We start from the raw sequence: 24000 nt of genomic DNA on the forward strand, positions 1-24000 counted from the left end.
ATATTTAAGAGGTTTTTACAAAGGATTAGGATCAACCGTTCAGGAGCAGGGACAGGACAATTAAAAGATTATACAGGTTCGTGACTGACCATCTAAAAATTTTAGTACAACACAATAATTCTCTCTCTTTTTTGTAAACAATAATAACTTTTTGCAAGATGAACATTTTTACAAATAAAAAATTATATTAAACATACGGATATATAGCAAATATATATCAAGTAGCTAACTTGTAATTAAGTCAGTGATTTTATCTTTTAGGTCATTCTTGAGCATTTTTCTAATACAGGGGTCCAAATAATACATGTCAGGGCTAAGATTAAAATTACAACTGGAAGTAAGCTGGATAATAGCGGACTCCAATAGATTTCTTGAAGAGAAATCTTTCGATCTGGCAATCACTGAACTTTCAGTCCAATTTATCCTGTGAGAGTTTTCACTTAAATGAATGAATATAGCATTGGATGCTTGTCCAGTTTTGACTGAATACTTATATATGTTGCTTAATACGTACGTCTAAATCTTTGCTAGATTGGCCAATATAAAAAGAGGGGCAATCCAAACATGGAATTTTATATATTATGTTGTTGTTTTCTTTAGGGCTATTTTTTATTAACACACTTTTGATTGTGTTATTATAAGAAAAAACGAGGTTTACATTAAAAGGTTTTAACAGTGATTTTATGTTTTCAAAACCACTAAAATAAGGCAAGCTAAGAATGTTCGTAGGGGTTTCTTTCTTCATGTTACTTTCACTATAAAACTTTTTGTGGGCTTTGTTATAACAATTATCTAGTATATGTGAAGGATAACATAAATCTGTCCCTATTTTTCTTATGTATTCAATTTCTTTATCCAAATACTGGGGACTGACAATGCGCAAGGCTCGTAAAAACATAGAGGAAAAAATTGATATTTTGATGTTGAGGTGGTGGCCTGAATAAAAATGGACATAAGTTAAGTTGTTGGTTGGTTTCCTATAAATACTGAATTTACATTGAAATGGTTCTCTGTGTATTAAAACATCTAATTTCTAATTCTAACGTAAACTTAATGGATGGTAGCCTACCTGGTTATTCAAATTCCAGAGTAAATCATTTACATCAATACCAGCAGGCAAAACAGCTAAAATATCGTCAACATACCTATACCACTTTAAAGGAGTATAAATGATATTAGGTATATATCGTTTTCAAAGAATTCCATGTCCAAGTTTGAGAGGAGTGGGGATAAAGGTTGCCCATTGCCATACCAAATATTTGTTGGTAAAATGCACCATTGAATATAAACTTACAATCACAAATGCACAACCTAGTGAGACAAAAATGATATGACATACAGGTGGAGGTAATTCGTGATGGATTAATTCATTACTAAGATACTCTAAAATAGAATCTATAGGGACTTTAGTAAAAGAGAACAAACATCAAAACTAACGAATCTATCAGTGGGGCAAAAAGTGATTTTGTTTAATTTATCAACTAAATCTGGACTATTATATACGTGAGAATCTGAGATAGTTCCAAGTAACGGAGACAAAGAGTTTGGTAATATATTTCGAAAGTTTATATGATATTGAGCCAACAGTACTGATAATAGGCCGCATAGGGTTGTTTTCTTTGTGTGTTTTAACTAATCCGTACAAGTAAGGTAACGAGGAAATTTTACCGACAACTGACCTATTAGTTCTTTTTTTATCTTTAAGGATTTTTTCACTGTGCTGTTGAAACTTTTTATGACTTGATCAAGGGGATTTTTGTTAGTTTTTGTATGGCGTATCATCATCAGTAGGGCTTGCATACGTGATATGTTATCAACTTTATCTAAAATTACAATACTGTTCGATTTATCAGCTTTTGTGATGTGGATTGTATTGTCTTTTTTAAGGTCGGTCAAGCTTTTCTTATAGCTAGCAGGAAATTGCTTTCATGCTTTCAGCTCCATAAATGATACCTTTAACTATATCAGTATGATTTTGAGGAATATCACAATGTTTTTCAAATACACATAGGGACGACGCAATCGTTAAAGCAGATGGTCTGTTAGATACAAAGAAGGATAAACCATATCCGAGCGCACTCACAACATTTTCACTTATTTGTTTACTTGATAAATTTATAATAACACAGTCATTGCGTGCACTATTGGTCCAGTCACTGCTGTCAATAAGATTTTTTAGTTTTCTGTCGAGTTTTCTTGTTAGGGCATCTGTAGTCCTACGAAGTTTTCCATAAATTTCTTGTCGCAACGAGTCCTTCCAATTATCCGGGATAGAATGATTAAATGAAATTCTGGCTTTCTCTAGTTCCTTAAATTTTTCTTTCTCCTCTTGCTTTGCGGCTGCTATGTGGCGTTTTAACATCATGGCACTGAATTCGTTGAATGGGTGATTGTCATATCTTCTTAAACGGCGTGGTAGCAAGGATTTAGGGAGCACTTGTTCAGACAGACACTTCTTCATAATCCCCATCTGTCATTTATATGAGCTTTCTTTGTAAACATACTTTTATATTTCTTCAGTCTGCTAAGTAAAGGACATAGCGTCGAAAGGCCTTGCAGCACTCCAGTGTTTCCGTTTCCTTCGTGGATTTTATCTTTATTTATATATTCATCACATTCCATATTTTCGTGATTCAGTTATACATATATATGTGTGTGTGTGTGTGTTTGCAACTGAATCACGAAAATATGGAACGTGATGAATATATAAATAAAGACAAGATCCACGACGGAAAGAGAAACAGTGGAGTACTGCAAGGCCTTTCGACTTCTTGTCCATTGCTTGCCAGAAGTAAAGGACAAGAAGTCGAAAGGCCTTGCAGTAGTCCGTTGTTTCTCTTTCCTTCATGGATTTTGATTATATATATATATATATGTATATATATATATATATATATATATAAATCTTTTAATGTGCTTTTTCCCATTTTTGTATGGGGTAAGCATATGTATGTATATATATATATATATATATATATATATATATATATATATATATATATATAATATATAATTTATATATATATATATATTATAATATATAATTTATATATACTGTACAGGCACATCTGTACATATTTCTTTGTAAATGTGCCTTTGTAAAGTTTTGTTTAACTGAAGAAATTGCGTTAGACAGCTTACTCACTCATTTAAATCTTTCTTAGGAGACAGGTTGTCATGGTTGTTCTTAGTTTTCCTTTCTCACAATCTGGTTCAGTAAAACCAATAAATACGTACATGATTGAGTCATTTAGAACAATGGTCGACGCACGTGTCGTAGAGAGAGAGAGAACCATTATAGTTACACACATATATGTGTGTGTGTGTGTGTGTGTGTGTGTGTGTGTGTGTGTAGGCGTTGGGTATATGAAACCTATTAATTGGAGATATTCACATTAAGGAACAAAAGTACGAACAAACAGAAGCCCGAAGGGATTTTTCCAGAGCACAACAACAGCCTGTTGGGATGTTTCTCCATTATCTCCCATTAACGTCAATTCAGCCGTTCAGAGACTAATGTAGGTCAAAAGAATCGTCTTCCTTCTTCAGACGGGGAACTGCCTGCACAAGACGAGTGCTGTACATGGTCTTCCCGCGAATTAAGTTGTTTTTGTTGTACAACAACTATCTCTCTCTCTCTCTCTCTCTCTCTCTCTCTCTCTCTCTCTCTCTCTCTCTTGCCTGCTGGAGAGGTGGTCGAATTTTTTTTCTGTTAAAACTACTGTCACCTTAGTCTGCATTGGAACTCAGTAAAGATTCTATTGCCTTAAGCTATGGATATCCCCCTTTCCTTGCTGTCATCTCTCTCTCTCTCTCTCTCTCTCTCTCTCTCTCTCTCTCTCTCTCTCTCTCTCTCTCTCTCTCACACACGCACATGCAACATAGTTCCTTAGAAATATTCTACCTTCCAGAATAAAATTAAATCTGAAAATCAAATGGAATAAATAGTTTACCTAAACAAAGTCAATAGTTTGTCGATCGATGTCTTTTACTTTAAGAGAAAGATTAAAAAAAGAAATTTCCGTGGTAACAATGAGAAGAGGTAACCCAGAATCCTCCTGATGTAACATTTCATTGTCAGTGTAGAAATTAGGTGCCCAATTTCATGAACATCAACTGCCTGAGCAGATACGACTGTTAGAAACAGAGTACTTATTCTTTCGCAAATTGACCTTTATGAATTTGATATCTTTAATTTATATAGGCAATGAGATATTTGTATTTGAAGTAGTATATAATTGCCGTTCTATTTTAATACAAACTTCCATTCAATTGTATGTTCATGTTTGCATGCTTTAATAACAGATATCCAATTCTTATGAGTAAATCATTAATAATTTGCATCTTGTTGTCTACTCTTGATTCTTAGATGATCATCATTCATCGGCAATTTGTTCGTAGTTTTTCTAGTGAAAGTGAAATTGCTAAATGGTATACTATTAAGGATCACGAGTCCATAATTTACCTTTAACTACTAATTATAGATTACTGTAGCATTTTCAAATTTTGCCTCTTAGAATTTTTAACTTTATTCCCAGTTATCGGGAGTACTAAACTATAAAAACCAAGTAAAAAATGCGCCGAACTTTCTTAGGTGCCATCGAGTTTTCTGTACGGCCGCGACGGCTTATAAACAAGGCCATCGAAAGTAGATTTATCTTTCGGTGGTCTCGGTATAATGCTGTATGAGCCGCGTCCCATGAAACCTTAACCACGACCCGATGGTGGCCTATTCTATATCGTTGCCAGAAGCACGATTGTGGCTAATTTTAATCGTAAATAAAATAAAAACTACAGAGGTTAGAGGGCTGCAATGTGGTATCTTTGATGATTGGAGTGTGGGTGATCAACATACCAATTTGCAGCCCTCTAGCTTCAGTAGTTTCTAGGATCTGAGGGCGGACAAAAAAGTGCAGACGGACAGACAAAGCCGGCACAATAGTTTTCGTTTGCAGAAAACTAAGATAGTATTGCTTGTTTAGTTTTTACCTAATTTTGAAAGTTCGAGATGTGTATTTGTTCGTTAGGGACTAATTTTGGTCGAGGAATATCTGGGAAGATTCATGGGGAGGAGCCCCGTGGTAAAATATTTCCTCACTTTTGAGGGGTTTATTATGGTCAAATATATTTTCTCATATCATGTGGTTTATATTCTTGGCCATTTGCATGTTTATATATAATATATATATATATATATATATATATATATATATATATATATATATATATATATATATATATATATATATATATATATATATATATATTTCATAAAATAATAACTGAATAAAGAACCATCGAAGAATGGTGGTTTACGCGCCAATTTATGGAGCAGCACAAGTCGATCAAACGATACCCTGATCATAGAATGCAGGCGATAAGAGTGACAGCTTTAGGTTTCCCTTAATTAAGGTAATTTAAATCTATTTAGAATTGTTTTATTAAATATAAAAAGTGATTGAGTTTAACTGGATAAGAGAAGTTCTTTGGAAAGCGATATTGTAAGTGCATTTAATGTGTAGTAAGTGCATTTAATGTGTAGATGTATATAATCTCATTATCAGTTAATGCTGTAGCATGCCAAGCCACCCAAGTAATGATAAACATTTAGGTTTTCCGGTTAACATATGTTTTCGGCAGATAATCTTCAGAGAGTAAAGGAAAGCACATATTTTTAGATATACGTTAGATTGTACCGATGGTTGTTGAATGAATAAAAAATTTACAAGTGGGCGTGAAAGTCAGTGGTGTGGGAATGTGGCGTGTTGCTTCGAAGTCGAACTGTGGGCGAAGTTCTCCTTGTGCTGTACAGTAGGTGATGGTTGTTGGTAGGTTGCCATTGGACTCTTTAACTTGGATTGGGAGTTTTCGTGGAGGTATTAGTTATGTCAAAAAGGATTCATTTGGGCGTATGGTATATCTGATTGCATTATTATATAAACTAGAATTTTGTTTGGGTGTGGAACACGGGCCTGTGTTGAGCAGTAGGCTGATATTGGCAGGATGCTTGTGTACTTTGCATAGGAATTGGTGAGACGCGTTGTTATTTATAAAACGGAAGTGATTATTCATATATTTTCCTGCCTTAATGGAGAAGGTTCTGTGATTATATTGTTACAAACAGTGATTTACGAGTGTTTTCCTTATTAGGCTGTGTGAGAACAGTGGGCTGCTGTGGGAACCATGCTTCGGGTTTTGAGTGCAGGAGGCTACACTGAAGGTTCGTGACTGACGCTGGCGTTTCAGTGGGGAAGCTCGAGCATGGTAAGTTTAATACGTAATGGCAATGTTTACGTAGTGTAGAATTTACAAAGTGTTATTTGGCTTATTGAAATGAGGAAAATATGCATTTTTAACTCAGGTGCACTTAGCCTAGGGTTTGAATTTGGCAACTGTTAGGTTAGTTACGGATGTTCTTTAATGTTTTCTGATTACAGTGCAAAAAGTTTATGGAAATAAATTTTGTGCCTACTGTCGATACTGATTATATTTGTAATTTTTCAGTAATCACACGTGTTTGTATTATTATTATTTGTAGAACCATATAGTAGCTCCGCGCAGCCAACGGCATTATAACTTGACTTTTTCTACAATGTTTGGTTGCAAATTATGAATTTACCTTTGATTTTTGGCACTCCAGCCTAATTAACCTGTAATTAACCCCTGAAGTCCATCCAACAAAGGGTTTCCATAAGCGATCTTCACGAGACAGAGCACGGCTACGTCTGTTTCGAACAGTTCGTATCCCGTCCGGCAAGTGCAATAACTTGTTAACATATGGGTACCCAACCCTCCCCCGGGCTAGCACTAAACACGGCGAAGGGACATTCCATTTGACCGACAACAAACAGATGCACTGCCATTATCAGAACCCGTAAAAGTGTAGAAAAAACCAGTTGTAAAGGTAAAAACAGGCGTGGAGCTAATATATAGAATTACCTTATTATTATTCAGAAGATGAACCTATTCATGCATATGGGGTAATGCTGCACATTGACTTGAAATTCAGGCTTCCAAAGAATATGGTGTTCATACGAAAAAAGTAACAGAGGGTAATGGGAAATGAGGCAGTCCCTGGTTTACGACGGGTCCTGCTTACAACGTTCTGAGGTTACGACGCTTTTCAAATATATTCATTAGAAATTATTTCCCAGTTTATGATGCGTTGTATGCCAATCCGACAGAAGAAATGTGGCTCCAAAACAGCAGAATAAATTTCCGGGTTACGACGCATTGTACGCTGATCCGACGGAAGAAATATGGCTCCAAAACGGCAGAATAATCAAATTTTGGAGGTTTTTTTTATGAAAAATCAATAAAAATGCAGTTTACATCGTTTTCAATACACCCAAAGCATTAAAAGTAAGGTTTTCTTAGGATTTTCCACGATTTTTCGGTTTAAGGATTTTCGATGATTTTTCAGTTTATGACGATTCTCGGGTTACATGGCGTAAAAACGGAACCCCCGTTGTAAACCAGGGACTGCCTGTACAGAAAGTTATTAGAAAAGCAAATAAATTAACAAAAATAATTTATGTAAATTATTAAAATAAATTTAATTGTATTAGGGTGATATTGCATTGCATCTTCGCTTGAACTTTTGAAATTCCAGATACACGACATCCTTCAGGAGGTTGTTCCTCAGTCCAACAGTGTGAGGAATAAAGGTCCTCTGAAACTGAAGTTTGGCAGCAAGGCACATTTCCTGCATATTGGTGCTGCTGTTCAGCAAATCTGGTTGCTCCCAGCAGGAAAAGGGGATTAGGTATCAATTGTGAATGTGAAAGATTTGTTAAAATATAGCTTATGAAAAAGTGACAAACAAAGAGACCATCTGTTGATGGTCCAAGTCATAACTGCTACTATTAGGAAACAAACCTACCACCATGAACCACTCTATCTGGCAGAAGCAGACATCCTCACTGGAGTACAGTATTCTAGTAAAGGAAGGACAAATGACCTAAAATAGATTGCATTGATTTTATCACTATGTAAATATATGAGGCCTTACAAACAATATCTAACTTTTGTGCGGCATTTGCTTAAAACTTTCATTAGATGTTTCCCAAAAGTAAGATGCGAGTCAAAAGTTACATCTAGAATAGTAAAAAGCTTCAGACTCATTCAGCAAAATCCCATCCACCTAAAGGCAGGGTGGAGTCAAAAATCTGTACGAAATCTGCTAATCAATAGTGTTTTAGTTTTACTGGAGTTCAGCTTCATACCCCATAGACTATACCATCTCTTATAAGTAGTGGATATAGCCCTTCTTTGGCTGAGTCGGTTGAGCTTCAGACTCACTCGATGGGCCGGAGTTCAATTCCCCCGGCCAGCTGATGAAGAGTTAGAGGAATTTATTTCTGGTGATAGAAATTCATTTCTCGCTATAATGTGGTTCGGATTCCACAATAAGCTGTAGGTCCCGTTGCTAAGTAACCAATTGGTTTTTAGCCACACAAAATAAGTCTAATCCTTCAGGGCAGCCCTAGGAGAGCTGTTAATCAGCTCAGTGGTCTGGTAAAACTAAACTATACCTTTTATAAGTGGATACTTAAGTACACCCACAAGTGTTGCATCATTGGCATACTGAACAGTCTTGTTTACTAGGCAAAATACCATACCACTTGTATACATTAAAAATAATGGTTGGCCAAGAAAACTGGTCTGTGGAACTCCAGACAACAGGTCTTGGTTCGCATAGGAAACTAACACCAGCAACTCGCTGCTGCTTACCTGTAAGGAAATCATGAAGTAATCCTAAGACATATTCACCCACTCCAAGATTCAGAAGTTTTTAAATAAGTGCCTCGTGATATATTACTAAATCGAAAGCAGCACTAAAATATATCTGAATTATTCAGCACACAAAACCCTTATCAAGGTTTTCTTGCAATGGCATGTCAAGTCTAAAAGAGCATTGCAGGTACCTAACTGTATCCTGTATGCATATTGACTATCAACTAGCAATTTAGATTCCACCCACTTATATAGTGGCTGAGAAATAAGTTTTTCAGCAACTTTAGAGAGCACTGGGAGAATAGAAAGAATAGAAATTGGCCTGTAGTTACTGCAGTCTGCAGATGTATCACTCTTTGGAGCAGGCGCTGCATTACTAAGCTTGCACTCATCCGCAAAGATACTACGTCAACATAAAATCTATAGAATTACTAATCTTGGGAGGCAACAGACTGGAAACTTTTTTTAAAAAAACAAGGAGTAACCATTAGGATCTTTTCCACCCCCAGTGGTCAAGATTATCCAGAATTTTCTTAACATCCCTAGGGCGAAATGCAAATTTTGTAAGCATAGGTTCAGGATGACAAGTATCAAGGAGAGGGACATCCTCAGCTGATTGCTTAGCTTCAAAAGCTCGGTGAAGTATTTCAGCCTTTTCCCTAGTGCCAGTACCCAATCTACCATCATCTGTTTAGCAGTGGTGGAATGGAAGATGAGCCTGACCCAAAGACAGATGATGCCAACTTGGTTGACCACAATTGAGGCCAGGTAATTCCTTCAAGTGTCCTCTTCAAAGAACTATCGTAATTTATCTCGGCTGTATGGTAAGTTCTATTCGCAGCACGGCAAGGCTCAACAAAAATGGTGTAATTTTCATTTGAGTGATTTCATCTCCATGTGTTGAATTTTGTCTGTTTGACATGGTAAGCTCGTCTACATGTATCGTCAAACCATGGCTGCTAAGCTGTCCTGAATTTGATGACCTTTCTAGGGACATAGTTATTGAAGTAACCATCAGCATTTCATTTAATGACTTCCTGGGATCAGGATCTAATATACCATCAGATATATTAAGTGCCTGAGAAGCTTCAATAATGTGATCCCAGCTGGGTCTAGATTTCAGCCAGACTGTTTTACCAATGGTGGCATTAGGAATATACTGATTGACAGATATATCTATTTCAATGGCACAATGATCAGAAGTTCCTAGTATATTCACAGACCTTGGACTTGACAATAGCTGGAACATTTGTGAATATTGGGTCTAATCTGCTACAAGAAATAGGTGTGGTTTCCTCAATTAGCTGTGGGGAATCGGAGGATACACATAACACAAGAGCAGACCAGCTATGTTGATTTGTGGAATTTGAATTTAGCCATTCGCTGTGCTTTGCATTAGTGTCTCCATAAATAATGAAAGAAGCTTTTGAATCCTGTGACTCTCATACTAATCCTTTCCAAGAGACAGTCATGTATAGAATTGTTGATATTTGGGTTGTGGTAAGCAGCAAATACATTAACTTTGTGGAATGTATAAAAAATTTTAAAAAAGAGAACTTCATGGCAACTACAGCCAAATTTTTCTGATGATAAATAGGTTGTCCTGACTTTGTATACAGCCAACCTTGTGCATGTGGGATGTTACAACGATAAATAAAGTCAGGGCCATCACCCTGGGATAAAGAACTCAACCTTTGACTTGTTACTGCTTACAAGAGTCTCAGATAGAAACGTCAAAATGTAGTTAAAGGCACAACTCTGGAGATCAAGAAAATTTGGCCTTAAGCCCAAATACTGTATTTGAATAAAAGACCTTTACAATTGCTCTTACTGTAATGAGTAACAGGCCAGGTTTCAGCTCAAGGTCTCCCGAAAATAAAATCTGTAGCAAAACTAATAGACTGAACAGTAACATTGCAAAAATCAACAGAATAAATGATAAAATCATTAACAACAACAGTATTTGCATTATTTACAAGAATTCTGTTGAAAGTATAAATAAACCAGACCATACATCAATGAAAAAAGCGCTGGAAGCAACTGGTTGACAAGGTGGAGCTGGCATGTCAAAAAAGCTCAGAAGGAAAAGATTAGGTAAAGCTGAAGGCACTTAACTGATAATCCACCAAGCAACTTTTGCTTTCTCATCCGCCTTTCCTACACACTTCAGAAAAAAAGTTTAATAATGCCTGATTTTACCCTCAAGCAAGGGAATTCAAACCTAAGACCATGGAAGGCCATGGTGCAGTGGCTATGGCACAGTCCAAGGTTGGAGAACAAGGTTTGTATTCAGAGTAACCTTTTCTTAGAAGGTTGCTTACCAAGCTAAAGGGTCCCTTCTACCCACCGTTTTGATTTTGGAGTGTCCTTCTCCGAAAGGAGTTGCCTGCCTAGGCTTAAAGAGTCTTCTGTCCTAACTCGCGTATGCAGGGATGTCACACCCTGAAGTGAATGTTGCTAAGAAAAAGACATTTACCCATGCTACCTTTAAACAGATGAAGCTCTTGTTTGTATGTATCCTTCAACTCCCCATTAGCTGAAATATGCATGCAAAGTTACATGTTTTGTTGGAGGAACATGATGATTTTTTGAATTTGAGGTCTTCATGACAACGGCACTGAGACAGAGGTTGAGCTGGCCCACGAGTGATGAGTAGTAAGTGTTTATTGGAGATTTGGCGCTGATTTTGTACTTGTGTTATAAATTTGTTATATTTAAGTTGTGGTATATTTTAGTTACTGGAGGACATCAGTTATGCAAAACACCCATTTTTAAGAGTGATGTTAAAAAAAAATATCCATTAAGAAATTGCTGACTGTTATAGTGTAATGAATGCTTTTTGGTGTACTATATAGTTATTTGAAAATTTCTGTGTGTGTGTTAGGTTAATCCTATACAAAGATGAAACAGTTTTGAGTTACTGTATATACAGTATTGTAACGAGCATGTCAGGCTCGATCTCAGGGATGAGTACCGAATCATTTAGTCATAAGTGGCTAGCCTAGTTCTATGTATTTTTCCAATATTAGGAAATGGTTAGGAGCCTGATAACTGTTTATTCATAAACAGTGTCAGTTATTGAGTACAGTTGATTTCTGATTATGGAGAAGGTTACAGTCCAGTAGCTTGAGATTTTAAAGGCTCGGAACCATAGGGTATCCAGAAATAAGGTGAAATTGTTTCAGCGTCGTAATGATTCTTTGAAAGACGAGGAAAAGTGCATTGAGGAACATTTAAATGAAATTGTTACAAGCAGGATACTAGAGTTGACTCTGTTGCAGGCGATATGGTTAACGAATCTGGTCTACACAGGCTTCCAGGCATAGGAGTCCAAGAGGACAAGCTCTGTTAGGGTGACAGTGCACCAGTAGTTGGTGGTAAGTCTGATGGATCTAAATGTTTTAGTAGGTTTAGTGGTGGTTCAGTTGGTAGTAGGCATGCATTGGCGGCTGCTAAAAAGGATAAATTAATGGTTAAACTGAAGAAGTTAGTGGAAATGCAAGCATTGGAGCAGAAGGAAGGAGAGGTTAAAGCTAGAGGCAGAGATAGATGAAGTTGCGGCAGAGGAAAATGTGTTGCAACAATTTGAGTCTGAATCCTTGACAGGTGATCCAGGCTTAAATTTCAAAGATAATTAAAATTACAAAAGTTTAGAGGACCACATGCAGCACAGACAGGATTTAGTATAAGCCAAGGTGAAGGCCAAATAGACACTGTAATAAAGTTTGAAGACAATACTATGTCTGGTTAATAAAGTTTGAAGACAATACTATGTCTAGGAAACATAATTTGGATGGAAATAGTTGCAATAGTAACAAAAATGATGTCATTCAGGCTTTGATATCTTGCAACCTGAAAGGGTTAATGCCAAACAAGATATAATTAAATCTGAGGGGGATTATACAAAATATTTTAGTTTTATGTTAGTAACTTACCAAGTAATTACATTGCTATTAGTTCCTACTTTTTTGACGGCACCTTAAGTTTTAAAAATTTCGTGGTAGCGCTCATATTGTTTTGGTGTAGATAACAGATCCCACCCACTTTCGGGGAAGAATAGGTACAACCGGCTCAGATATTCAATTCGTTCCTGCTGCTCGTCGACTGAACATGGTTGCTGGGTAGCTTTTGTTTTGATTTATTTTCACCGGTTGTTGCGGACATCATGGAATTTGGTGAAGTACATTGTAGTCTTTGGTAGCTCTAGTCAGCTTTTTTCCCTAGTTGTGACTGTTTATGTCAGACTTGAGTGCTCATAGTATTAGGTAATGCAGCAAGGGCTGCAAGACGAGACTGACATCTGCTAAGTATGACACTCATGCTATCTGCACCGCTTGTAGAGGGGAAAATTGTTCTCCTGACATTAACTGTGACGAGTGTAAGGAGTGGGATCAGGGGAATTGGAAGACTTTAAATTCTCATTTAGCTAGACTTCAAGGAAACAGATAGAGAAAGGTGGTTGCTAAAGCTGAGGTTAGGTTGCAGCATTCTTCAGAGGTGTCTGTCCTTTCGACTCCTTTGACAGCTTTTTCCCCTATTCCAAGTCCTTTATCTCTACCTGGCTCCCTACCTTCCGGGCCCAGTGCCTTAGCCAGCCTTGAAGCCCGAGTAGATTTGAAGTTTAGCGTTATGGTAGATACCATAACCCAACTGGGCACTTCTGTTATGATCTTGATGAATCAGTTAAGTGCAAGTGTCATGTCAGTGGAGGGGGTGGCTACTCGTCCTGCTGATGCTCCTAGACCTAGGTCCCTGTCAAACTCCCCTAAACCTGGAAGGAGGCAAACCGAACGTTCAAGGGAGGTTGGTGGGGTTTGCCTATGGGTAGTTGCCCCCTCAGTGGAGCCTGTTGCCGGTCCCAGGTATCGACAGACAGCCACTGGAAAGGCGTCTTACGAATCTCCTAAACTCGGTCCCTGTCAGGCTCCCCTAACATGGGAGGAGGCATACTGTTGGTCAGTGGGAGGCCATAGGGGATTTTGCCTCCGGATAGTTACTCCTCAGTCGACCCTGCTGTCTGTAGTTTTTGATGGCCAGCCATTGAAAAGGCTTATGAGTATATGTGCACGCCGTATTGGTGAGGGACCCCGATTCTGTCGTGGGTAGGGGCGCAGTCCTACCGTTGTAAAAGTTAGCAGCTCCCGAGCACAATCCTCTGCTTACATGTAAGCATTCCAGAGATCTAGGATAGATTTCTGAACCTTCTTGCAGCTTCTGGGACCAGGAAGACGTCCCGATGTCTCCAGAGTTGCTTGTACCGCAACTCTCGTTTAAGAAGAGTGCCGATCGGCTAATATCTGCCGAATGCCTGGTGGGGGTGCATTCAGTGTTGGCTGATGCATTCAGTGTTGGCTGATCCCCTAGTGAGGGGAGGCAGTATTATGGCTGATAGCATGTCTGGCGCCAGGCTTTCGGCTGGCATCAAGCGGCCAGTTGGTGATACTGCCGTACGTTTCGAATGTTCGATAGCAGTCGAACGGGCAGTGACATATGTTGATGCAGTGGATTAGGAGTGCCTGAGTGGAGGTGAGCGTGTTTTCCGAGCTGAGCGCTCCAACCACCATTTGGAGCCTGATCGTCCTATGCGGGCGATCGCTCATATGGCACCAGGTGGTCGGCTGGCATCAAGCAGCCAGTGGGTGGTACTACAGTACGTTTTGAACATTCAGTAGCACTCGAACGACCAAAGTTGGTGTGGTGGATTACGAGCGCCCGAGTGGAGGAGAGCGCGCTGTCCAAGCCGAACGCTCCGACCATCATTTGGTGCTGATTGTCCTACATCGGATTAGAAATGGGATATGCAGAGCCACTTCCCTTGACCAGGTGGGAAATGTCATTTTGGTGTGAATCATGGCAGGTAAGTCAGAAAAGGTAATTTTATTTGATTTTGCATTTAAGGTGGATGGAGTTACATTAAATGATCATTGGTGCACATTCCGGACATGATGAACTCTATTAGGTGTGCTTACTTGATGCAGGGGAGGGTTTTTTGCAGACATTGGAGATTTAACTACCATGTTTTATGCTGTATAAGTAACTTACCCAGTAATTACTTACCTAAGAGTTTCTAACTCAACAGCAGCCTCAGTTTTGAAATTTGTGGTAGCGATAGTCTTTTGTTTATGTAGGTGACTCACCCTGCCCACTTTCTGGGTGAAAGGGAGAAACAACTAATCCAAGAGCTTCACTTTTGTTTCTGCTGGCTTAACAGCAACACAGTGTTAAGAAGCAGTTTGATTTTGGTTTTTGGCTTGAAATTCTTACCTTTTGGTGATGTATTTTTGGCTCGGTAACCTTCGAATTTTCTATTGATTGACTAATTATATAGTGCTTTTCCTGATTTTGGCTATTGTTCTCTTAGGAGATTGACTTAATGTTTTGACTGTTAGCTAGTAATTACGTCAGATTCTAGTGCATTGAGTATTAGGTATTGTACCATAGGTTGCATTACAGTACTTGCTTGACCAAGGCATGTTACGATTCACGCACCCTATGTATGACATGCAGAGGACAAATTTGTTCAGTTGACGACTTGTGAGGAATGCTGTGAATGGGACGAAAGAAAGTGGAAGACTTTAACGTCTCACCTATCAAAGTTAGAAAGGGATCATAAGAGAAAAGCAGCTGCTAGAGCTGAGGTTAAATTACCTACTCAAGATGTGACTCAGGGATCTAGTGAGGTTGATATTAATTCTCTCCCTTCTCCTGCTAAAGTGATTCCTTCTGCACCACCGATCTCCACTCCTGGTTCCTTTTGTTCCTGACCTGGATCGCTACGCCAGTCTCGAATAAGAATTCGATAAGAAGTTTAATTTTCTTGCTAACACAGTGGCACAGTTGGGTGATTCAATACATGTCCTCGTGGACAAATTTAGTGCAAAGTGTTCTAGTGGTGTGTGTGTGGAGGAGGTGGCTACCCGCCTCATTAACGCTCCTAGGCAAAGGTCACTGCCATACTCCCCCAGCCCTGGGAAGAGGCATACTGGAGGCCCAAGAGAGGTCAGTGGGGTCTCCCCACGGGTAGTCGCCCCCTCAGTCACACCTGTGTCGTCCCAGGTGTTGACCAAAGGCAGCTGTTGGAAAAGTGTGCCTAGTGTACATAATCTCTCGTCCAGTTCAGGAGATTCTAGTCCTTCTCACGGGCGCCAGTGGAGATTCCCGGACAAATCTCATCCGTTGGAAAGGTGTGTGCCTCCCAGGGACCAGTCCCCTCAGTCTTAAAGCAAGAGGTTCAGGGAATGATCTGGTAGTCCGCAGCCGTCTTGTAGCAAATGGGACAGTTGCGAATGTTTTTCTCAACCAGTAGCTACCAGACCATCATTTGTGTCCAGCAAGAGGACTAGTTCTTCAGCCAGTCGGAAACCTTCCAGTGATAGTTCACGCTAATCTTTCGAGCGCCCATCTGGGATCAAGGACACTTCTTTGGTTGCCGAGTGCTCTTTAGTGGCCGAGCGCCCATTGACAGCTGAGAGCCCAGTAGCGACCAAGCATTCACTAGTAGCTGAACGCCCAGAAGATAAGAAGCGCCCAGTAGTGCACCCACATTGCTTGACACCCGAGAACCTTTCGGTGCCAACTCACTCTCCTCTGGTCGAGCACCCTGATTGTTTGACGCCCGGTCCTGTTTTGTGGACATCCTCACCGAAACACCAGTTTTCTTCACCTACTCATTCGATTACTGCTTCGTCTACTCCCAGTTTGGACCCTTCCTTGGCACTGCTGCAGGATCAGTTAGACAATATTTTGGGTATTCTTAAGAAGTCGATTTTTTCCTGAGTAGCGCCTGAAGAACCCTCATTGTCCCCAGTCTCATCGGAAGAGGAAGATTTAGGACAGGACTCCACCCCAGTTGGCTTATGCTGCCTTACTGAATTATTTACTGGATAATTTTCCAGATTTCTTCGCTCTGGCTGATGATTGACTTACCCGTGGATTTGTTGAGACTTCCCAAAGTGGTTTCATCTTCTTCATCTAAGAAGGCTATGAGAGAGGTGGATCTCTGGCTCTCGGAGAAAAGTTGCCAGGGCAAGGCCTGCTTTAGTATTCTGCCTTTTGGCCAGGAGATATAGGTCATATGTGACCAGAGAGGCCCCCTCCCTGGGAGTGGCTGCCTCCTCTCAGGAGGACTTCTCTGGTCTCGTTGATTCGGCCTGTAGGTTGGCTCTTGCTTTGGCAAAGACCATGTTCTCTGCATTGGAGATTGATCATTTGCTCAAGAACATGTTCAAGGTGTTTGAAGTGCTTAGTTTTCTAGATTGGTCCACAGGGGCCTAGGCAAAGAAGATCAGAGAATCGGATCTGCCTCAGGATATTGCTGCTGACTGGAGGAGTGTTCTCTCCTGCACTGATAAAGCAATTTGAGATGGTTCTTGGAGATTTCCTCCCTTTATGCTATGGGGATTTTGAAGAAGAGGGAACTCTGGGTTTTGCTTGTGTCTAAGGGTGTCACTTGGATAATACACACCTTTTCCCGCAAGCAACGTAGAAGAAGTGGCTTCTCACCTTCATAAGAAGTCTACACAAGACCTTCTCTCACAATCTACGAGGCGTCCGAGAGTCGTCATCTCCTCTTCAGCCCCAACCCTTTCAAGGAGGCAGACAGAGATCACAGTCAAGACCGCAAGCTTCTGTACGTTTCGCCCCTCATGCGGCCAAGGGACCCTCCACCAAACCTACAACCTGCAAGTGAGTCTTCAGTCCTTCATGCACCCGTGGGAGCCAGATTCCAACTTTTTTGGGGAAGTTGGAGAATGAAAGTGCAGATCAATGGGTGATAGAAGTATTAAGGGAAGGGTATTCTATCCCCTTCAAAGAGAAACCTCCCTTATCCATCAAATTGATGGCATACTCCATAGGATCAACAAAGTATTTAGCCCTCTCGGAAGAAGTGCCGTCTCTCCTCAAGAAGAAGGCGATAGAAGTGGTGGAGAATATCGAGTCCAAGGGTTTTTACAACGAACTTTTTGTAGTACCAAAAGCCACGGGAGGATGGAGACCGGTACTCGATGTGAGTGCTCTGAACTTTTATGTAGCGAAAACGTAGTTTCATATGGAAACATTCCAGTCTGTCCTATCATCCATTCTTTGAGGGGACTGGATGATCTCTTGATATGAGAAACACTTACTTCCACATTCCCATCCAGCAAGACTCAAGGAAGTACCTGAGATTCATTCATGGAAATCAAGTTTCCAGTTTTAAGTGCTATGTTTCAGCCTGTCAACAGCACCACAGGTTTTCACCCGAATTCTCGCCCCATTGGCCAATTGGCTTCACTTCCTAGGATTGAACATTTCCTATAATTGGACGATTGGTTAATATGTTCGCCCACAAGAGAGGTGCATGGAGGACCTTCAAAGAGCATTGCTTTTGACTCTCAACAGATTCTATATTTGGGAATGATGTTTGAGTCTCAGAATTTTCAGGCTTCTCCCTCCCCCAAAAGGATAGAAGCATGCCTCAAGAAAGTCAACCTTTTCCTTTCCCTACAGAAGGATTCAGCCATTCAATGGATGAATCTCCTGGTCACTCTATCATCGATCAAACAGTTTGTGAGGTTGGGAAGGCTGCATATGAGGCCTCTACAGTTCTTTTTAAGAGTCAGTTGGGATCGCAAAATAAATTAGGACTTATGCATTTTCCCAATAACGCAAGAGATAAAGGAGGGAACACCTGTGTTGGTGGAACTCCACAAGCAGACTTTTGGAGGCAAAGTCTCTTTCGTTAGTGAACCCCGACATAGACTACTTCTCCGACGCTTCGGACACAAGTTGGGGAGCTCCCTGGAGGGAAAAGAAGTTTCGGGAGTTTGGTCCCAACAGGAGAATGATCTGCATATAAATATCAAGGAACGAAAGCCATCCATTTGGAACTGCAACATTTTGCTAGGGAAGTACACAACAAAGTAATTATGGTACATGCGGACAACACAACAACCTTAGCTTATATAAGACTCCAAGGGGGGAACTCACTCATTGTCCCTTTGTGAGACTGCCAGGAGTCTCCTTTGGGCAGAGCAGAACCGAACCCAGCTGTTAACTCGGTTCATTCAGGGGAAGTGCAGTGTATTGGCAGACGAACTCAGTTGTCGCAAACAAATTCTCCTGACAGAGTGGACCCTGGACCGTCGAATATGCTCCGACCTGTGGAAGTTGTGGGGAGAACTGATGGTGGATTTGTTTGCGACACTGAAAAACCACTGTCTTCCCCTGTTCTTTTCACCGTTTCCGGACCCACGAGCCTGGGTGACAGATGCGATGGTGCAAAATTGGTCAGGACTGGATGTGTATGCCCTCCCTCCATTCGGGATGGTGAGGGAGGTTCCGAAGAAGCTCCAATAGAATCGAAGCACCAGCATGACATTGATAGCTCCCTTCTGGCCGAGGAAAGAGTGGCTCCCAGAGCTTCTCGAAATTTTATCGGGACACATCCACGCTGGCCCTGACGGTTTTGACTGTCTGCAGACTCTTGCGAGTGAAAGGCTCTTCAAGAGCTGCGGCAGAAGCTATTTCTAAATGTAGACATTTTACTAACAAAGTATACCAGGCAAAGTGGGCAGTATTTAGACTTGGGTGTAAGAAGAATAACATCTCTTCTTCTAAAACCACTAACTCAAGTGGCAGACTTTCTTCTTTACTTGAGATCCACCAGGGGCCTTTCTTCGTCTATGATAAAAGGATATAGAGCTATGCTTAGCTCAGTCTTTAGACACAGAGGTTTAGACATTCCCTCCAGCCAGGATATCTCAGATCTTAAGTCTTTCGACATGTCCAAGATTGACAAGGAGGAGGTATGTCCTTGGTCATTAGATGTAGTCCTCAAATGGCTGTCTGACTCAAGGTTCGAACCCATGAGTTCATCATCATTGAAATATCTAACTTAGAAGACTATTTCCTGGTTGCGCTAGCCACTGCGAGAAGAGTGGGCAAACTGCATGCCATAGACAGATGGATAGGTTTTTCTCAAGGTGACGTAGTCTGTTCCCTTACCATTGGCTTCTTGGCAAAAAATGAAAATCCTTCACAGCCATGAACTTGTTCCTTTGCTATTAAAGGTTTATTGAACATCCTGGGTCCAGAGGAAGAGGAGAGAAGTCTGTGCCCAGTAAGAGCACTTAAATATTACATCAAGAGGACAGAGAAGATTAGAGGCCCAGCAAGGAATCTTTGGTGTTCAGTTAAGAGCCTGTCCAGACCGACGTCTAAAAACGCTTTATCTTTTTTTGTTAAGAGACCTGATCCTCGAAGCGCACACTCAAATCGGAGAGAACATCCTGCCCCGGGCTTAAGGTTAGAGCGCACGATGTGAGAGCAGTGGCTACATTAGTTGTTTTTAAGCATAATCTCTCTCTCACTTCGATCTTACAAACTACATTATGGAAATGTAGGTATGTTTTTGCGAGATGTGGAGACAACGTACAAAGATTGCAGTACACTTGGACCATTGTCCGTGGCTGGCGTAGTGTTCGGGAAGGGAACGTAGGAAGCAACACTTCCTATTTTTTTCTTTGCCTTGACAAGGTGTTGAGTTCATGGGGAGCCTGGAGGGTACAAGGTACCTAGAGTGTCCACCAGTTTTTCCTGTATAGGGTGGTGGTTATTTATTTATATATGTTCTTTTTATGTGTTGTGTAGGTGACTATTCATTATCATTATTAAAGTTAGAGTACAGGATGTCCATGAATCCCACTTCCTTCAGTGTGGATTCAGCTAAGTAATTACTGGGTAAGTTACTTATATAGAAATGACATTTTTATATTGACATTTTTATAATAAAGTTTATATATACTTATCCAGTAATTATGAATGGAGCCTGCCCTCCTCCCCTCACATGGACTTTAGAGCATAAACAAAAGTGAAGCTCTTGGCTTATATAGTTGTTTCTCCTTTTCACCCCGAAAGTGGGCGGGGTTAGTCACCTACACAAACAAAAGACTAACGCTACCACGAATTTCAAAATTGAAGCTGCTGTCAAGTTAGAAACTGTTAGCTAAGTAATTACCGGGTAAGTATACATAAAACTATTTTATTATAAAAATGTCATTTTTTTCAAGTTCGTGTGCCAGAGTGGCAAAGAGATTATTTAAGGCTCTTTTGGTGGGAAAGCAGTTTTTATGAGGAACCTACTGAATATAGGATGGCTGTGGAACCCTTTGGAGCCTGCTCATCGCCAAGCATAGCAAACTTTGCACTAAAGCAAAGGCTAAAGATTTCTGGGATAAGGTTTTGAAGAAGCACGTGAAAGTCCTCAAATATTTCTATTTGGACGACTGTTTGAAGTCTGAGAATTCTCTTAACTCCTTGGTAGGTAATCTATTCAAGGTCAGTAATCTTTGTAGTCTGGGAGGATTTACGTTGACAAAGTTTTGTGTCCCCATGTAGAGATTTTGTCTGTTCCTGAAGAATGTCTGGTCAAGGGGTTCCTTGATTTCATTAATGGATTGGGAAATTTTCATACTAAGGCATTGGGAGTATTATGGAATTTGGGCTCCGGTAGTTTGGGAGTTGAGACATCCGAGTCAGTATTCCCTAAAACCAAATGTGGTAAGGAAATTGCATCCATTTATGATACACTTGGTATACAGGATCCAGTGCTGGTTGGAGGCAGAATAATTGCGTAAGATTTGTCTCGGTTGCGTATAAAATGGGATGAAGAGCTGGATTCTGTTACTACAAACCAAATTAAGGACTGGGCAAACAGAATTGATAAATCAAGAGGGTGTAAGCATAGAAAGGAATTTCAAGACAATAAGTTAGGAGGTGGTACATTTAGCATGGTTGCATATATTTTCAGATGCAAATGTTAGGGCCTGTGGAGCTGTGTCATACTTAAGAGTTATGGATAAAAAGAGGGTACTGTCACTTGCAGGTTCACAATGGGTAAAGCAAAGGTTGCACCATTGAAAAGTGTCTCAGTTCCTTGACTTGTACTTAGTGCGGCAGTATTAGCTGTAAATATGGGAATGATCGTTATGGGTTTTGAAGAAGACTATATTATTGGACTGATTCAACAACTGCCTTACATTATCTTTGTAATGGTCAAGGTAGATACTAGGCATTTCTTGCAAATCAAGATTCTGTGATAAAAGAGGGTAGTGATTTAGACACAATGTTGATTCAGAGTTGAATCCAGCATTATGCTGCTTCTCATTCTAGACAGTCAGGGAGGTGGAGTACTGGTCCTGAAGTTTTAGTAAGGGAAGAGAGTTGTTTGCCAAAGGAACCTCTAGGAATTTTATGTGGAGTAGAGGATTTAGAGGTTAGACATGAAGTAGGGTATAGGAATGAGGTGAAAGTTGACAGATTAGGTGACTTGAGAATTACTGAAGAGCAGCTTATGAGGGGCTTAGGCAAGGTCATCCACCACCACTCTTAAGTTCATTGCACAATCTCACCCAATGGCTATATTGAGGGTCCACATTCCACTTCCTTGCAATAGTGGACCTCACCTAATGAAGATTCTCATCTTACAAGAGCTTGCCATGTGATCGTATGCATCTGGTAAGTAATGATAAGGATACTTCTATCTGATAATTTGGCAATAGGGAAATCTCTTACCCTCCTTCAGCACTCAGTGTTGGAGTCAGCTAATGATATTGGGTAAGTTTCACCTCAGAAATAATGATTATGATATAATCAATTTTTTAGGTGCTTGCCCTCTATCATTGAGATCCCTCCCTCCCCTCCCCTCTTAAGAGATTAAGAGAAGAATGACAACCAAAACATTTGCTGTCTTACCCTCATTCTCCAAAGAGTGGGGGATAACTCTTTGGAGTGGAGCGTTAATGATTGTTTCCATTTTAACACTTGTCGAACCCATGCCAAGTAGCCACAGATATAAAGCTAATGATACGGGGTAAGTACCTAAAAAATTTATTTCCAACAAGTATATGAACCTACGCTTTCATATATGGAGGACTTCATACTTACCTATCTTTGGCTGTCATTGAATCGTCTCTGAAAAACAAAATCCTAACGCTACCTGGGTCACGTAGTGTGGCCTGGCCTGACCTGCATTCGTCCATTGTGATCACAGCTGTCCTAGAGTTTGCACGTTTTCAGTCGTCTCTCTTTTTCATTCATACTATTCTTTATTCTGTGTGAATGGGAGTACAGATTTCCCGAGCCTAGCGACTGTCTGGCTGTTTTGCCTAACTAGTGTTCATCACTTCTTTATTGCATATTTGGTGTTTCTTCTGTGCATTTTTTCCCTGCCTTGGTGCAGGACAAAGAGTGGCCTTGTAGATCGTGACCCACATGAGTCCCTTCTCTCAGAATGAAGAGAATAGTGCGTAGATTGTTTTTTTATCCTAATGGAAATTCCATCCCAGGCCGTATTGCCTTAATAAGGTAGTGAAAAGTTTTTTCTTTATGTGTGTTTTTTGTGAGATCCTTTCAGGGTCTGAGAGCATTTTCAGTGCCCACATGTCGCATGTTTGTGTTATCCCGATGCCCTAGCGTTAGTGTGCTTTCTCTCTCTTTTCTGGCTGTGATGGAAGAGAATGAGCGGGGTGTGCAGGCAAGGACAAGGCCTGCAGTAAATTCATGTTGCCAGTATCCCCATTTGGTGTGTCGCCAATATCCCCATTTATCTGCATTCGGTGTGTATCTCTTAAGGGGGTCAGGAGTGTTCCCGGGATGGCCCTATGCCAAGAGTGCTCAACATGGCCTTCGCCCCAGTGGGGAAAGTACGTAAGAAGATGGAGGAAGACAACCACTGCCATCTCCAGGGAAACCTCTCCATTCCTTCTCTTTTCCCCACTGTTGTTGCCATCACAAACTCCTCTTTCATTCCCCGTAACTCCCAGTAAGGATATTTTTCCTCCCACTATGCCCGCTAGTAAGAAGAAACCCGAGCTTGTTTTGCAAGCTCTTTGGCAGTTCCTTAGGGAAGAGGTCAAGGACAGCGGTGCAACAGAGTTGGGGCCGCTGAGCAGGAGTACAGAAAAAACGAGCAGACCGGAGTTGCCCAGCTAATCAGTTACAGAGGGTAGAAGAACGGAACAGACGCTCACACAGCCGGGCAAGACAGAGATCCACCTCAACAGAGTCAAATCTCTCCTCCAGAGAGTATTGTGTACCAGAAGAGGCCAGCGCCCTTCCTAGAAATGTGAATTTGTCAGTCTACCTCTTTTTGGGCAACGTCCCGTTGGATGGCCTCTAACATTGGCTCCAAGGTCACCAGTGGTGAGATGATGAACTAGGAGGTGATGTTGGTGATATTTGGAAGGGCGTTGAGGGCCATCTCTTGGCTTGATAGGTGCCAAG

General features: G+C 40.5%; 1 long non-coding RNA gene across 3 annotated transcripts in view; it reads left to right on the forward strand.

Annotated features, from left to right (window-relative positions):
- The first annotated feature begins 5340 nt into the window (after nt 1-5340).
- The window catches only part of LOC136840283 (uncharacterized), a 273057-nt gene continuing 254397 nt past the window's right edge, over nt 5341-24000 (forward strand). Inside the window, exons 1-2 of one of the 3 annotated variants that reach the window (XR_010853572.1) lie at nt 5341-5412; nt 6151-6264. This is a non-coding gene — a long non-coding RNA (uncharacterized lncRNA). Of the gene's footprint in view, nt 5413-5709; nt 5829-5877; nt 6031-6150; nt 6265-24000 lie in introns of those variants that run through there. The other 2 variants (XR_010853573.1, XR_010853574.1) reach the window with 2 other exon arrangements.

This window comes from Macrobrachium rosenbergii, chromosome 7, assembly GCF_040412425.1.
Source record: "Macrobrachium rosenbergii isolate ZJJX-2024 chromosome 7, ASM4041242v1, whole genome shotgun sequence".
NCBI lineage: Eukaryota > Metazoa > Arthropoda > Malacostraca > Decapoda > Palaemonidae > Macrobrachium > Macrobrachium rosenbergii.